The 8588-nt window shown below is 46.9% G+C and overlaps 1 protein-coding gene across 2 annotated transcripts in view; it reads left to right on the top strand.

Moving 5' to 3' along the window:
- Nucleotides 1-2144: 2144 nt before the first annotated feature.
- Nucleotides 2145-8588, top strand: part of NUP93 (nucleoporin 93) — an 80872-nt gene continuing 74428 nt past the window's right edge. For both annotated transcript variants that reach the window (XM_053663193.1, XM_037141520.2), the window contains exon 1: nt 2145-2257. The gene's annotated coding sequence lies outside the window, so the exon portion shown is untranslated. The remainder of the gene's footprint in view (nt 2258-8588) is intronic.

Below are 8588 nucleotides of genomic sequence, written 5' to 3'. Positions count from 1 at the left end.
AGGTACTATTTTATACATATAAAAGAATTTACTTGTGATATATAATAACAAATAATAATGTAATCAATGCCTATGAAACAACTACCTACCCCTACAACTGGAACATGTCCAAGATCTTACATCTTCTCATGGGGTCCTTTCTCCATACCCCTTTCTCTCCCCTGGAGATAATTACAATCTTAAACTCCCCATTTATCATTCCAACGTTTTCTAGTTATGCATCTATGAATAAGCAATACATTGTTTGGTTTTACTTGCTTTTTAAGTTAATTAGTAAATTTGACTTCATACTATACTATATAGTCTTCTGGTACTTGCCTTTTCCTTTTAACATTATTTCTAAGATTCACCCATGTTATTTTTGTGGCTATTAGCTCACATATTTTTCACTGCTATGTCATATATCCTTGTGATACTACCTACAATTTATCCATTTTGTGTTAATGGACATTTGATTTATTTATTTTTTTGTTTTGCTGTTGTGAACTGCACTATTAAGATTCTTACTCATATTTCCTGATGAATATGTGTAAGAGTTTCTTTTGGGCCCTGACCAGCGTGGGTCAGTTGGTTGGTCATCATCCCGCAAAGCGAAGGGACCCCGGTTTGATTCCCGGTCAGGGCACATTTGGTGTCCAGTCTGGGCGTGTAGGAGAGGCAACCAATCCATGTTTCTCTCATATCGATGTTTCTTTTCCCTCTCTTTCTCTCTCCCTTCCTTTCTTTCTAAAAGTAAATAAAATATTTTTTTAAAGTTTCTCTCTGGTATGAATCTAGGAGTGGAATTGCTGGTTTTTATGATGTGAAAATATTCAGCTTTAAAAGGCAAATGTTCTGATTTTTCATTTGGCAATAGTTTATGAGTATTTGTCCTTAAAATTCTTCTTTACCACGCTGGCTGGCATAGCTCAGTGGGTTGAGCGTGGGCCTGTGAACCAAAGGTTTGCTGGTTTGATTCCCAGTCAGGGCACATGCCTGGGTTGCAGGCCAGGCACCCAGTAGGGGGCATTTCAGAGGCAACCACACATTGATGTTTCTCTCCCTTTCTTTCTCCCTCCCTTTCCCTCTCTCTAAGTAGATAAATAAAATCTTTTTAAAAAAGGAAATTAAAAAAAATTCTTTACCTAAAGGAAAAAAGCAACATAAAGTTATAAAACACTAGTCAGATGTAAGGTTATGTATGAAAGCTCAGATATTGTCTGACCACAGCAGGATCTAAATAAACATCTAATAGCTTTAGGATGAAGGCCATCCTCATGCATATTGTCCATCAGCGCCCATCATTTATAAAAAACCTGAAAACCCCCCTTAGTGCGAAGTGTTAAGATAAACAAAGCTAAGCACTAGATAAAGTATTATGGGCTTATTTTAATCAGTAATATACAATTGCAATGGGGAAAAAAAGTCCAGTATGAACTGAACTGAACTTTGTACAGAGTTGTCTCAGTGGGGGAGGAGAGAATGAGAGCATGGGGATGGGGGGTGAACAGTGGTGGGAAAAATTACAAGTGCGAAGACGATGTTGGTCTACAATAAAGAAACCCAGCCAGGTGTGAGTCTCACCCCACCTATCCTTGCTCATCCTCTGCCAGTCACTCGCCTCTTCCTTCTATGCCTTATACACTGAACTTGTTTCCTCATGGAGCCTTCACTCTGCTCCCTCTGCTTGGAATGTTCTAAAGCCAAGGTCGATTTTGCAAGGCTGACCCTTTATCACTCAATGTTTCAGCTCAGACGTCACCTCCTCAGAGGCCTTCCCTGACCATATCGGTATTCTCCTTTCATCACCCTGCTTTTCTGGTCCCAGCCCTCCCTATTGCTCATATTTTGCTTCCTCCACTAGCCTGCGAACTCTATTAGGGCCGGGATATTTTCTCTTGTAGTTGTCACTGTCCCCCCAACACCTAGATTAGTGCCTACCACTAGGGTGGCGTTCAATAAAGATTGAGAAATCCGCGTAAGTTAATTGTGGAATCACTTTCTCCAGGCAGCGCCGTTTCTAACCACGTGGAGGGACCAGAGCAGTGGCTGCTGGCGTGCCGGGAGTGACAGCTCAGCCGCAGGCCCCGCCCCCAGCCCCGCCTTTGTCCTTGTCTTCCACCACCGGTCTCCATAAAGTTCATTTGGCGGCGCGCTGCGCGGGGGCTCCTGGGAGCGGCCGGCCTGGGCCAATCAGGAAGCGCGGGTGAGCGGCGCGAGAAGCAGCGGCCGCGTTTTCTAACTCGGGCCTGGGTGGTGTACACGGCTGTATTGCTCGGTAAGGCTGTCTCTGGCAGAGTCCTGGGCCCCCGGCGCTTGTCCTTGAACCCTGGGGTTCCGAGGCTGGGCGGAGCTGGGTCCCCACGCCGTGAGTCCTGCTGCTCACGCTTCCCGATCGCCTAGTGGCGGACGGGATCGCGAGGCTGACGCCGGCGACACAGCTCAGGTCTAAACGCCCCGGCAGAGTGTCGGGCTGGCCTGCGTACCGGGAGTGCCTTCTGTCTGCCCGCTTCCTGAAGACGGAGCTTTGTGGTCCCGACTCCCCAAGGTAGCGCGACGCGACGCGCCACGCCCCTGTCCCACCCCCACGAGCCTACCTACCGGTCGGCGCCGCCTCCCCTCCACTACACTCCACCACGCCCTGCCTGTGTGCCCTCCCCTGGGAAGTGCACCCTGTCCGGAGGCGACCTTGACGACCCCCTTAGCCTCTCCCGACCTGTTGTCTCCCCTACCGCATCCCTCGGAATGCTCCTCCCCATCCAGGGAGGTGCCAGTGATGAGAACTGGGAGGTGGCTCGAACTTTCTCTGGGTTCACAGCATCCCATCTTCTGCAAAGGCAATACTTAAGATTATGGGGTCTCTTTTTCAAAGTTACTGAGCCGACCGCAGGGGTCTTTGGTCAAAGTTTGGAGGACCCTTTGACCGAGTCGCTGGTCTGGGTCTGCCCCTCTGCAGGTGTGAGAAGGAGGTGTGTGTTTGCCTAACCAAAATGGCTTTCAGCAAGCAAAGATCGCCATTTGTATTCCTGCCGGGAGGCGTGAGAGTGTGTCCTTGGGCATCGTACCTTTTCTTTCTTTCACCTCTATCCTTTGTGCAATTGTGTTTGGGACATTTTCTTTCATGGCGATCTCATCGAGGCTCAGTTTTAAAATAGCCATATATTAAGCTGACATGTCATGTTTATATCTCCCGCTTGGCCCTCTCAACCTGCATTCAGCTGCCTACTTAATTGTATCTCCGCTGAGGTGGTTGATAGGGAGCTCCGACTGAACATGTGTTATCAATTAAATCTCAAGAAAGCTGGGGAGAATAGAGAAAAGTAACTAAAGGCACTGCAGAAATACAAGTCTCGCCCTGACTGGGTGGTTCAGTGTGTTAGAGTGTCACGTCCTCTACACCAGCCCATTGCAGGTTCCATTCCCAGTCAGGGTACATGCTTAGGTTGCAGTTCCATCCCTGGTGGGGGCCATGGGGGAGAGAACCAATAGTCAGTGTTTGTCTCACATCGATGTTCCTTCATCTCTCTCTAAAATCAGGAAACATATCCTTGGGTGAGGACCAAAAAAATAAAAGTATTCCTTGCTATCTAAATATGTTTAGGTAATGAGAGTTTGGATAGGAAATTTGGAGAGTGAGGGGTATCATGTCATCTGTTTAGTATTTGGTTTCCTGAGTTTTCGATAGAGTAGCAATAGTCTAGGTGGCTAAAGTGTGTCTGCATCTGTTTGGTTTCTGAGGCTGGAGCGTGGAGCACGCATGTAAATAAGCCCAGGTCATGCAGAGATGTGAAGGAGATGGGTTAGTTAGGACCCAGGAGAGAGAGTCCAGGGGGCAGAGCTGAAGGAGCAGGGGAGGGTAGCCAACTCCGAGTCACGGTGTGGGTGGGTTGCAGGAGCAGGCTGGGGTGCGGATTTGACAGTCACTGTCTCCGAGCATCCAGGGGCGGGGTGACACAAGCACTTTGGAGCAGTGAGTTAGGAGCATTTGAAAAATTAACAGGTTATGAGAGTTCGAAAGGGTCACACACACCCGTGGAAAAGAAATCAGACTGATGGTATAAAATGAGAACTAGAAATGTCCCAACTCTTACCTTCACCGATGGGAGGTAATGCTAAGTTAAGTTACTTGGTATGCTAATGTGTTTTGTGCTATTCTAAAAACTATCTGTGAACAAACCATTCGTGCATAGTTCAGTAAAATTTTAAATAGTTATTCCCTCTTGTGACTGCCACCCATATTATGATGTAGAACATTTCCAATTCCCCAGTGTGTCAGCTTGGGCTTCCGTGACCAAAATAAACTACAGAAGTTTGGCTCAATCAGTGAGGTTTGGTTCGCACAGTTCTTGAGGCTGGAAGTCCACAATCAGGGCGCCGGCGTGGTTGGGTTCTGGTGAAGGCTCCCTTCCTGGCTTGTAGATGGCCACCATCTTGCTCGCTGTGCACTCATGTCTTTTCCTGGATGCAGGGGGAGGGGGAGCGAGGAAGCAAGCTCTCTGGTGTTTCTTTAAAAAAAAAAAAGATTTTATTTATTTACTTTTAGAGAGAGAGGAAGGGAGGGAGAAAGAGAGGGAGAGAAACATCAGTGTGTGGCTGCCGCTCGTGTGCCCTCTACTGGGGACCTGGCATAACCCAGGCATGTGCCCTGACTGGGAATCAAACCTGGGACTCTTTCGTTCGCAGGCCTGCACTCGTCCATTGAGCTACACTAGCCAGGGCTCAACATAAGAATTTTTGTGGGATACATTTCAGTCCACAACACCCAGAAAGTTCTATTGTACTCTCTCTATTGCCTCCCAGAAATAACTGGTGTTCTGATGTCTAGAACCACAGATTAGTATTTTTTCTGTTTTAAAAATTTGTATAAATGGAATCATGCAGTATGTCCTTTTTCTGGTATCTGGCTGCTTTAGCTCACCGTTATGTCTGAAATTTATTCCTGGCCTTCCGTGTAGTTATAGTTTGAGCTTTTCTATTGCTGTATGGTACACCAGGGTGTGAGCGTAACCATCACAGTCCCAGATGGGGTGATACTGTATATACAGCAGCTTTTAGTGGGTTTTTTTTGGAAGGGGAGGGTCTCAGACTTTTGTTAGGCTGTAATAAAAGCTATAGTGCTTTTCTTATATTACAAAAAAGTTGAATGTATTTCTAGGTGTCATGGCCCTCAGGACAAGAAGCCTTCCTTGGTTTACAGTAGGGTTTCTCAAACTCAGCACTATTGTTATTTGGGGCTGGATAATTTTTTGTTGTGGAGGCTGTGCTGTGCGCTGTGGGATGTTTAGCAGTGCCTATGACTTTTACTCGCTAGATGTCAGGAGTACAAAACCCTTCTCCCTCAGTTGTGACAACCAAAAATGTCTCTCCATGTTGGCAATGACCCCTGGGAGGCAAACTTGCCCCTGGTTGAGAATCATTGGTTTAGAGAGAAAAGCCAGAGCCAAAGACTTCTCAGAGGCAGAGTGGGTGATCTGTCATGTGCCAGTTGGAACATGGGGTGGGTGTCACTCCTAAGGTTCTGTACACAGGTAGTTCTGTACACGATACTTATGCATTCCTGACTGCAGACACAGAATCACCCAGTCTATAATATCTCTTCTGTCTAGGGTAATCTATTTCAGTTCTTTATTTTCTCCGAAAGTCTGCCTTCTGAATAATGATTACAGTAGGTCTAACTTTGTTTTCGTCTTACAGACTATAAAGAATTATCCAGCAACAATTTTTTTAAAAAATCATTATTCTCTTCCCAGAAGCCTCTGAAACAATAGCGTCTGGCAAGATATAATTTTCTTTTTGGTGGGTGTAATGGACAACTGACAGATACGGTAAAGGGTGGAACGAATCTGTCATCTAACCATAGTTTATATATTCAAGAAGAGAGGAGAGTGAAACCAGTCGCTGATATCTCGAGTGAGGCTCTACCCATTAATCTTTGGTGTTGAATACTGAACACAGCTCTGTGTCTTCATCCCATTATAGTTTAATTAATAAGAAGGTTTGAGGCAGCCACTGCTGGGTAACTGTTGGTTGCAGTGTCGTCTTGGTAACACCAGGGTAGTGGGTTCTGTCCCTGGTTAGGGCACATTCGAGGAGCAACCAGTGAATGCATAAATAAGTGGAACAATACATCAACATTCCTCTTTCTTTCTCTCTCTCCCTCCCTCCCCCTCTCCCTCCCTCTCTTCTCCCTCCCCCTCCTTCCTTCCTCTCTCCTTCTCTAAAATCAATTTAAAAAAAGAAGAAGAAGGTTTGAGGGCAAGATTTCCACTTGAAATTAAGTGCTGCATTTCTTTTGAATCCCACCTTCACTATGGAAATCTGAATTTATAATAATAGCCATATAAGATATAATTGAATGACAAAATGTTGCCAGTTGGCAGCTTTGGGAAAAAGCTAGTGTAGCCTTTTACAATGATACAGATCAGTGGAGTTCATAAAACACTGTCTTGTGTGTTATCAACCTCTCGAGTAGGTAGGGATCATTTCATAGCTGAGACTGAGAGGAGACCTCTGCATTTCATCCCAGGGGTCAAGGGCCCCCTTTCAAGCTAGTGAGGGGGCCCCCTGGACTAAAACCAGGCTTGTGGGTTCAAAATTCAGTCTTCTCCTGTTTACCCATTCTGTTTAAAATACTCTTTTTGGATTTGTCCTGTTGTCATATTAAAACTTTAAGAATAATTGAAAAAAGGGATAACATTATTAGTTGTACATTTTAAAGAAAAAAAGCAAAAATAACAGCATGAGTTAATTTCCTTGGGTGTGTGTGAAATTTCCCTTTCAGACAAAAAAATCACCACACTGCTGACTGTGCGTTTGGTTCAGGTGATGTTTGGGTGTGGTATGAAGTTCGAGTTCACTGTGAGTGGTAACAAGTACTGTCTGAATGTAATGAAATTGCAGGGAAAGTTGTGTCGTTTTTTCATGCAGATGGGTGAATCTTGAGATTCCTTTAACAGATGGCCTTGCCTTTATTTTTTCTTCTTTCTCGGGCCTTTTTGTTTCTTGGACAACTGGGGTGTTTGGATTGTGGGTGATGAGGAAAAAAGAAAAATTCACGTGGTTTAATATGTTGCGTTGTCTTTGAAAAGGACCAGGAGGTCCGTCTAGCATTCTGTGTGTTAGGTCAAAAGAACATGTACTGGGCAGATTTCATCATTTATAAAACACATTTCTTCTCCCAAATATACTCTTCAAATAAACAGTGTCAGGAGAGCAGGGCAACGGCGGCAGGTCTGTCGTGTTGCTCGTTCCCTCTTCCTGTGGTCACCACGGAGGCCTGGGGATGGACAGCAGGTCCGTGCCCACGGCGAGCAGGCAGCTGGGATTTGCTCACCAGGTCTGGCTCAGATGCCCTTGGCAAGCTACAACCCGGGGCCAGAGAGGCTAAGAAGAGTTGTTATATCTTTAGAAATCATTGAAAAGATTCAGAGGAGACTTTCAGGACAGGTGATATGACGTGAAATTCACATTTGAGTGGCCATAATTAAAGTTTTGCTGGCGGGCAGCCACCCTCCTTTGTTTACATGTTACCCACTTTAAGGGAGACTCGAGGGGTAGCTAGGGACCAGCCCAAGAAGCCCAACATGCTCACCGTTGCCCTTCTGCAGAGAAGGTTGCTGACCTTTGGCCTAGGTGACTGGTCTCAATAACTAGAAGGGCTCAGCTTGTTGACTGGAAGCTGAGTGTCTTCCTGTAAGGGAACAGCGCCCTTCCTGCCCTCTCGTTCCCCTCCGCTGCCTCGCTTCTGACACCAGGTGTGTGGGTTTGCCACACAGCAAGCCACGCTCAGATTCCCTGGACACCAGCTGGGTGTTCTACAGCTTAACTCAATGCGGACACTGTCTAAGTGGAGACAGCATCCAATAAGGGTTCCGTCCCACAAGACTGCTCCCCGAAGCCAGTCGCCAAGTTCGCGTTGTTGCCTGTGCTTCCGACCCCACTGGCTGTAGATCGAAGGTCCAGTTAGTCGGCTAGAGCAGGACATGGAACTCGGAGACGTTTACCTGTGTTTACCAGCTTACTAAAGGATGTGGACGGACTGCCAAAGAAAGAGGCACACAAGGGGGGCCTGGGAGGGGCCTGAGCGCCGCAGCTTCCCCATGGGACTGGCGTGTGTCACTGTTCCAGCATGTGGAAGCATTCACCGCCCAGAAGCGCATCTCATCTCATCGGGGAGGAGTTTGTATGGAGCTTAATATGCAGCCCTCTTCCCCGTCCCAGAGCCTGGTGGGCGGGGCTGGGATTTCCGGCCCTCCAAGCACCTGGTCTTCTTTCTAGTGACCAGCTCCGAGCCCATCACCCTTCCCTTTGAGTCTAGCTCAATGGATTCTCTCAAGTTGAACAAACACACTGTTAAATAGCACCCAGATTAAAAAACAAAAACAGAAAATCACTCCACCACAACCCCCAGGTCTCCCTTTTGTCACTACCCTGCAATGGGACCCAGCCCAGCCTCGGGACAGCAGTGGTGAATTTCAGGTGCCCTGGTGGTGGAAGAGGTGTGTGGAGGCTCAGTAGGACGCCCGCCAGGTGGCGCCAGAGAGCACCATTGCCCAGGCCCCAGGTGCCCCGCGACGGCCTCGAAGTCCCCGTGGGTGGTTTCAGAGGCC

Source organism: Artibeus jamaicensis, unplaced genomic scaffold, assembly GCF_021234435.1.
Source record: "Artibeus jamaicensis isolate MK-2021 breed Jamaican fruit bat unplaced genomic scaffold, CSHL_Jam_final contig_3152, whole genome shotgun sequence".
NCBI lineage: Eukaryota > Metazoa > Chordata > Mammalia > Chiroptera > Phyllostomidae > Artibeus > Artibeus jamaicensis.
Note: the sequence above shows the minus strand (reverse complement) of the source record. Positions and strands in the feature narration are given on the sequence as shown.